This window comes from Aegilops tauschii, chromosome 3, assembly GCF_002575655.3.
Source record: "Aegilops tauschii subsp. strangulata cultivar AL8/78 chromosome 3, Aet v6.0, whole genome shotgun sequence".
NCBI lineage: Eukaryota > Viridiplantae > Streptophyta > Magnoliopsida > Poales > Poaceae > Aegilops > Aegilops tauschii.
The window spans coordinates 87,836,177-87,843,640 of NC_053037.3; the positions used below are offsets into that span (position 1 = coordinate 87,836,177).

A 7,464-nucleotide genomic window follows, 5' to 3' on the forward strand; every position below is an offset into this window, starting at 1 on the left:
TCATTAGTTGCAAGTCCATCCTCAACTTGCAACGACCCGACTTTTTGCGTTAGTTACAAGTACACCATCCACCGACAATTAGGGGCTGGCATTATTTTGTCCCAGTTGCAAGTCAAGGATCGATTCATAACTCGGCCCACACTTTTTTTTATCACAGTTTGGAAGAAAACCATCGATGCATAGCTGGGCCCTTGATCTTATCCAAGTCACAAGTCAACCAGCAACTCGCAACTACGGGGGGAGGGACAAGTGTATCTTTGTACGACTCCGAGCTGCATGTCAACCATCGACTCGCAACTAGGGGAGCGAAGCATGTTTGTAAAGGAACCAGTTGCAAGTAAACCACCAACTCGCAACTGGGGAGGAGGGGGTCTGTGTGTTTGTCGAGCCCCCAGTTGCATGTCAACCATCGACACACAACTAGGGGGAGGGGAGAGTGTTTATCGAGGCTGACCCGGTTGCAAGTCAACAATCGACTTGCAACTAGGGGGAGTGTTTGTCGGGGCCGACGTCGGTTGCAAGTTAATCATCAACTCGCAACTAGGGGATGCGACAGTGTTTGTCGGGGCCGCCCCCGGTTGCAAGTCAACCATCGACTCGCAACTAGGGATGGCAAGAGTGTTTGTCGGGGCCCGACCCCGGTTGCAAGTAGACCATCGGCTCGCAACTAGGGGGAGGGAAGTGTGTTTGTCGGGTACCCCAATTGCATGTCAACCATCAACTTGCAACTAAGGGGGGAGTGTGCTTGTACGGGGCCCAGTTGCATGTCAACCATCGACTCACAACTTGGGGGGAGGGAGAGTGTCTGTCGAGGCCGACCCCGGTTGCATGCCAACCATCGACGCACAACTAGGGGAAGGTGAGAGTGTTTGTTGGGGCGTGTTTGTTTGTCGACCATCGACTCGCAACTAAGGGTGTGTTTGTTTTGTCGGGGCCCCTAGTTGCAAGCGAACCATCAACTCGCAACTAAGGGTGTGTTTTGTTTGTCGTGCTCCCCAGTTGCATGTCCACCATCAACTCGCAACTAAGGGTGTGTGTGTTCTTGTCATGGTCCTGAGTTGCAACTCAACCATCAACTCGCAACTAAGGGTGTGTTTGTCAAGGCCCCTAGTTGCAAGCCTACCATAGACTCGCAACTAAGGGCGTGTGTGTTCTTATCGTGGTCCCCAGTTCCATGTCAACCATCGATTCACAACTAAGCGCGTGCTTGTCAGGGCCCCCAGTTGCAAGTCATCCATTGACTCGCAACTCAGGGTGTGTGTGTGTGTGTTCTTGTCGGAGCCCCTAGTTGCATATCAACATTGACTCACAATTAAGGGCGTGTGTGTTTGTTGTACAGGCCCGAGTTGCAAGTTAGCCATCGACTCACAACTAGGGGGGTGTAACACCCCGAGGATCATGCTACAGTAATCTCCCCCTAATGGTGGCCATGTCATCGTGATTACTATGCAGCTTGCCACTTGTCCAAAAAATCAAATCCTTTTCAAATTTAAAATAAGTTGAATAAATTATTTCTTTGAGCAGTAAAACAAAAATGTTTACATTATTCTAAAAAGTCTCCTGATCATTTCTCATGTTGAAATCAACATCATTTGACTCACCAATTAACCCCTAGGAAATTATAAGGTGGTCCAGCAGTATATGAAAACAGCCTTTTCAAAATAAACAAATACTTATACAATTCCAAATGTCCCCAAACTTTGTGGGACGCTCCAGAATATTGCATGGTAATTATTTGCAATTTTTGAGTCCAAGAAAAATTCATTTGCTATGTGAACTAAATAGAAAACTGAGACAAAATGATTAAAAAAAGAGAAATGAAAATGGACAAACTTACCTGTTGGACTGGGCTCTATGTGCACAGTGCACAATCGGCCCAGCCCAGCAGTGCCTTATCCTTCCTTCTTGTTCACAGGAGGCCGTGGCGCGCATTCGGCCGCCATGGCCGCGGATGGACGCGTGCCGGCCATCCCACGGCCCCCCTACCGGATAAGGCCTAGCCAGACCCCTACAAACCCTAGCGCCTCCCCACTTCCCCTCCCTTCGCGCCGCTTCGCTCTCTCGCGCACCCACCCGTGTCATCGTTGCCATGGCCTCCTCCGTCCGTGTGGCCATCGTCGACCTCATCGGTTCAGGCCCTCGCCTGGCACTGCGTCTGCTTCGTCTTCATCGACTCCGAGGAGTAGCTCGAGCAGGAGATCGCCACAGCGCCGGGATCGACCGCTTCTTCCCGCTTCGGTCGTCGGAGTTCCCTCCCGAATCCACTTACGTCTGCTGCTACTAAGCTGCCAACGGGACCCCATGCGACCCTAGGTGAGCTCATGGTCCTCCTCGACCCCCTCTCGTTCCTCCTCGTGCCTCGTTGGCTCGTTTCCGTCGCGGTTGAGCCGCCACCGCCGTTGGACGTCGTCGTCTCGGTCACTTCCCGCCGTTCTAGCTCGCGCCCGTGCCACCTACGAACGCGGTGGGGTGCCCTCGTTCGAATGGTTCGAGCCGTTGCTCGAACTGGACCCCGTAGATACCTTCCCGTGCATCGCCGCCGCTCCTGAAGCTCGTCGTCGACGCATGCGTACGTCTAAACTCCGGCCGTGCCCTGCGTGCCTACCACTGCTCGGTCTGCAGTTTCTGCTGCTCGGGGTTGTGCACGCGCATGCTGAACCTAACCCGCGCTCCCCTTCCATCGCTTGTGCCCGCGCCTCCTCCTGTTGTTCCTCGCGCCGCCTGCGTTGCTCTACTGCTGCCGCATCCCACTGTCGGCCGCCTCGCCTCCGCTCGCTGCAGCCCCTGCCCCCGCGCCCTGCGCGTGACCCACTCCCGCATCGCCCCGCCTCTGCCTCTCTCTGCGCGCCGCCCGCCGCCAGCGCCCAGCTCGCCCGCTGCCTCCCAGACCGCTCGCCGCCCGCACAACCCTCCCGCTGCCGAGCTGCTGCTGCTACGGCCGCGCTGCGCTGCCGCCCTCTCGCCGCGCCGCTAGGGCCGCCGCAACCAGGGCCGCGCCCTGCTCCCCCCCAGGCGGGCTACGGCCTGGCCGTCGCCGGCGCTCCTCTGAAGGGACGGTGTGCGCGAGCCCAGCCGTGGCTGGCTGGTGCCTCTGCCGCTGGGGCCCGGCCACTAGCATTTTAGTTAGTCCCCCTAACCCCCCTGTTAATTTGATAGGTCTATTAATATAATTACCTAGATATTTTAACTGTTAGACACTGGGTGGTGGACCCCATCTAGTTAACTAAAGTAATAAAACCCTGTTAAAATGTGTACCTATGACACATGGGTCCCACTGGCCCCATTGACCAGTCAAACTGCTGACTGGGATAACCCAGTCAATGACATGCGGGTCCCCTGGTCCCTTTGACTAGTCAAACAGTCTCAGTTGACTGCTGGCTGGCAGTCAACAGGACCCCACCTGTCAGCCCCTGATGCAAACAGCTGGGTACACTTCAGTGTACCCGTAGCAATTTATTCATTTATTTTCGAAATAATGATATTCTAGAAAATTACTAAAAAGTTTGATAAATCATATAAAATAAACCGTAGCTCAGATGAAAATAATTTTTATATATAAGTTGCTCAGAAAAATCGAACGAATCCGAATATGCTATCCGCATATCTGTCACATGCCTCTAGCATGCTGAACATGGAACCGTCCCCCTCTTTTCATTTGTCCGAAAAACGCCGAACGCCGTGGAAAACCCCTCCGGATGTTTTCCCTCTCTGTCTGCAACGTGTAGTACTGCGTTAGGTCACCCCTAGCACCGCGAATTGCCATGTCTTGCTTTGTGATGCTATGTTTTCTTTATATTTATTGTTTCTTCCCCCTCTTTTCTTCGGTAGACCCCGAGACCGATGCCGCCCCTGTGATCGACTACGTGGACAACGACACTTCTTCCTTTTCGGCAGAGCTTCCAGGCAAGCCCCCCCTTTGATCATCCCGATATCGCCCATTCCATTTTCTCATGCTTGCATTAGATTTTGCTACTGTTATTGTTTGCTCCTATTCTGATGCATAGCCTGCTTTTGTAACCTGCTTATTGTTACCTTACATGCTTATCCTAAACTGCTTAGTATATGTTGGTTAGTGATCCATCAGTGACCCCACCTTGTCCTTGTTGCCCCTGCTTCATCATCGACGACTCGATCAACGTGATCGACGACCAGAGCCCGACACCTCACATCACATCACGCCCCTTTTGTTGCTCGACTCTACAGAGTTACCATCGAGTGCCGAGGGTGGAACCTCATACATCACTCCTGATGGGATCTTTGTAGTGTAGCTATTCGGTCGTGGTCATCGAGGGTGATTTCCTCCTTAACCACTTCCGATACGACTCTGTCGTGCAACCCCTCAAGTGTGAACCTCGAGGGTGGTTCCTCTTACGTTCACCTTGATGATTACATCGAGTGGAATCCACCGAGGGTGGTTCCTCAGGGTTCCCCTTGGTGTTAGACACACAGTTACTATGGTTACTATGACTTTACACTGAACCATGTTACTAAAGACGGGTCGGCCCTGAGGGGTACCCGCGCGAGCTTGATTGCGAGTGATGTGGAGTCGGGTTGACCTGGAAGGTGCCCGCGAGATACTTATGAGGCGTGGCCGGGCATTCTTAGCCCTTGCCGCAAGTCCTAGAGATGGGGCGAGGGGGTCACATCGATCGTGAGTCTCTACTCGTTACCGCGTGCTCCTAATCCACTACGATTTGGATATTTGATCCGAGAGGCCTCTGGCTTGATAGCACTAACCATCACGTGGGCATAGTATGGGCGTTCTGCGTCGTATGCATTAGCCGAAGCTTAATAGACGTCATGCGACTGAGCGGCGCGCGCCGGGTTGGACTGGTAAGCACCTGCCTTTTTTAAGGAGGTAGCTAGGCCTGCTCACCGGCCGCGTACGCAACGTGCAGGAGTTCCCGAGGCGATGGCCCATGACCCCCGGGGGCATAGGTTTAGTCCGGCGTGCTGACCTCTCTATTAAGCCTAGGTCGGGTTGCGGCGTATCGTTTGGCCGAGGCCGGGCATGACCCGGGAAAGTGTGTCCGGTCAGAGTTAATCGAGCATGGTGGGTAAGTTGGTGCACCCCTGCAGGGAAGAAAACATCTATCCATAGCCTGTCCTACGGTAACGGACACTTGGAGTTGTATCCCGATCGATACAACTAGAATTGGATACTTGAGGTGATAACTAGATAGTATGGCCCTGGGATTACTTTCTCGCACGGAGTCGAGAAAGGATCTCTGTCCGAGGTTGATAACACTACTACTACTTTCACTACAGAAATCAGCTATTTTGCCGTCTGCCACGGCGGACGGCAAAGGCATGAACGGCGGACGGCAAAGGCCTTTGCCGTCAGCCGTGGACGGCAAAAGGCTCCGGCAAAGTAGGCTACGGTAAACAGCTACTTTGCCGTCTGCTTTTGGCGGCTGACGGCAAAGGGACCTTTGCCATCAGCAGCAGACGGCAAAGAAAGCAGACGAACGGACTAACAGCGTAGCCTTTGCCGTCCGCCTCGTGAGTCACAGACAGCAAACAAAAGGGATAATATTTAAAAAACACAACAACAATGCTCCCGAGTGCTGCGGTCAACGCATGCAAGTGCACTTCTCTATCTTTCTTTTTAACAGGGAAAGGACAGGCCGTGCCTTAGTGCCTTTTGTTCAACATTAGTGGAGTACAAAGTTCAAACAGGACCCCGAGAAAACTAAAGTTACAACATAGTCCTGGAAATTAACACAAAAGGCCCTAAAAATTAAAACTGAAAGGCAATCGAGTCCTTGCTCTCCACTGCAGTGCTCTGCCCGCCCCGTCGTCCAGCCCGACTATGGCTGCGCCGCCGCCCGGCGCTTCTCGCTGCGCCACTGTCTGACCCTGCTCAGCCGCGCTCGGGAGCTGACTTGCTCCGGCGCGGGGGCGAGGGGGTGCACGCGAGGGAGGTCGGGGATGGGAGGTGCGCGACCGGCGGAGCTCGCGAGGCGGGGCGCACGGCCGGCGGGTGAGGAGCTCGAGTGCGCATGGAGCTCGCGGTGCGGACGGGCTCAGGTGAGCTTCACGTGGCGCTGGCAAGGTGGCAGAACTTCACGTGGCACTGGCGAGGTGGCAGAGCTTCACGCGGCGACGACGACGGAGATGCACACGGCGAGGCTGTTGGCCACGATGGACAGGCGGTCGAGGGGCGCAGCGTCGGCCGGACGGAGGGGCGGGAGGGCGCTGACGCGGCGACGGATGGACAGGCACGCGGGCGGTGGCCGCCCCGTGCGGCTGCTCGGGGACGAGCGTGCGTTGGGCTGAACCTGCGGCTGCTCGGGAGCGCCGGACAGGCAGGCGCGCGCGGCGTGCGTTGGCCCGCGGCATGCGGCTGCTCGGGGGAGTAGGAGAGAGGTGGGACTAGCAGGAGAGAGGAGAGCGATGACCGGCGGTGTGCTACTACTCTGGCAGAAGGAGAGGGGAATCGTGGGTGGGGCTATGCGTCGATGGGGCTGTGCGTGGGCGCGCGTGCATCATGGGTCAGTGGGGGCATGCGTCCGACGGCTGTGAGTGGGTGGGACGTGCGTCTAGGATTTCGCCAAGTCATCGATCCGTGTGGTCTATCCGCGTGGTGTGCTTCTTCTTTGCCGTCCGCCGAGGCTTTGTCGTCCGCTTTTCTTTATCTTTGTCGTCTGCTAGCAGACGGCAAAGAGGGGGGCGTTAAGTTTTTCTAATCAGCTCGTTACTGGAGGCCACCTCTCTCTTTGCCGTCAGCCAGCTGACGGCAAAGAACTGACAGATGGCAAAGACCGATTTTGCCGTCTGTCAGTTGTTTGCCGTCTGCTTTTTGATGGTTGATGGCAAAGACCTTCTTTGCCATCTGCTAGTAGACGGCAAAGAACTGGCAGACGGCAAAATCCCTGATTCCAGTAGTGTTTACTTTATGCTACTCTTATCTCTTCTGATGCTGCAAGATGCTTGGAGCTGCTTGAAGATGCTAGTCTTCGATAGGCTAGGCTTTCCCCTTCTCTTCTGGCATTCTGCAGTTCAGTCCACATATACTACCCATTTCATTGACACCGATGCATATGTAGTGTAGACCCTTGCTTGCGAGTACTTTGGATGAGTACTCACGCTTGCTTTGCTATCCCTTTTTCCCCCTTTTCCTTTCTTCTCGGATGTCGCAACCAGACGGTGGAGCCCGGGATCCAGACGCCACCTTCGACGACGACTGCTACTACACTGAGGGTGCCTACTACTACGTGGAGGCCGCCAACGACGACGAGTAGTTAGGAGGCTCCCATGAAGGAGGCCTTGCCTTTTCGATCGATGTTGCTTTTGTGCTAGCCTTCTTAAGGCAGACTTGTCTAACCTATGTCTGTACTCAGATATTGTTACTTCCGCTTACTCTTGTGTATTCGAGCTTATGTATTCGAGCCCTCGAGGCCCCTGGCTTGTAATATAAAGCTTGTATTATTTTAATTTGTGTCTAGAGTTGTGTTGTGATAT

At 54.4% G+C, this 7,464-nt stretch overlaps 1 long non-coding RNA gene across 1 annotated transcript; it reads left to right on the top strand.

Annotated features, from left to right (window-relative positions):
- Positions 1–1,951: 1,951 nt before the first annotated feature.
- On the top strand, positions 1,952–7,464 carry LOC141042283 (uncharacterized). Its single transcript, XR_012204345.1, has 3 exons — positions 1,952–2,313; positions 3,829–3,903; positions 7,147–7,464. It is a non-coding gene; the product is annotated as an uncharacterized lncRNA (long non-coding RNA).